This window comes from Grammomys surdaster, unplaced genomic scaffold (assembly GCF_004785775.1).
Source record: "Grammomys surdaster isolate TR1022 unplaced genomic scaffold, NIH_TR_1.0 65, whole genome shotgun sequence".
Classification (NCBI taxonomy): domain Eukaryota; kingdom Metazoa; phylum Chordata; class Mammalia; order Rodentia; family Muridae; genus Grammomys; species Grammomys surdaster.
Genome location: NW_021604567.1, coordinates 4,426,393 through 4,427,379, shown reverse-complemented (window position 1 = coordinate 4,427,379; position 987 = coordinate 4,426,393).

Genomic DNA, 987 nt, shown 5'->3' with positions numbered 1-987 from the left:
GGGGAGGTGAAGACAGGGAGATCCATCCTGGCCGTAATCAACAGTCCTCAGTTCTCACTGAGAAAGATCCTGTCTCCAAAACCAAGGTGAGTTGTTCCTGAGGAGTTACACCTGAAGCTGACTTCTGGCTTTCATACATACGTATGTACATGTGTACCTTCATGAACACGCATGAACACGCTCCCCTCTCCGTGTATACACCAAAACGGAAACTGTCTGAAAATGTGTAATTCAAGCTTAGCTTAGATATCACTAATAATGTATGAGTATTTTTAATGTCCTGACAGGCTGTGGTCTTCCATAATATACCAGCCACTGCAGTTTTAGAAATAAATACAAAAACAAACATGACTTCCTCTGCATCTTTAGGGGAGTTTGTTCATGTAGGTAATGCTGGTGAAATATAAATACAATGTTGAACATGTGCAGCTTTTCAAACGTGAAGCATTTAGGTCAGGAGGGTTAATGAACGAAGACAGGGATCAGGTTTTAAACTTTAATCTTTCTCTTTTTTATTCCCAGTTCTGCTGTCAATGCAAGAATAAAGCAACAAGGAGATGAAAAAGTAATTCTTGGTTTCTTAATTCAGTGATTTGAGAAGGAGACTTATATTTGCCACTTAGATAAACACTTGAGAGATGTGGCTGACGAAGACCTTCTTCCTCATTCTTACTGGCTTTTAAATTAGTGCTCTACCATGGTAAAATGAACCAAGTGATGCATGCAGAAAAAAAGTTTGGGTTTAAACTTCACTTGAACAAGTAGTACCTTGAAATCAGAGCTCCTAAGATCTTAGAGGACATTATTAAGGAAAACAACCTAAGGGGAGAAGGGGAAAGGATTGGAAGAGAGAAGGGGGTGGGGAATGAGGGCAAAGAAGATGAGGAAGGAGGAGGAAGAGGAGGAGGAGGAGGAGGAGGAGGAGGAGGAGGAGAAGCAACAGTAGCAGTAGCAGTAGCAGTAGCAGTAGCAGTAGCAGTAGCAGTA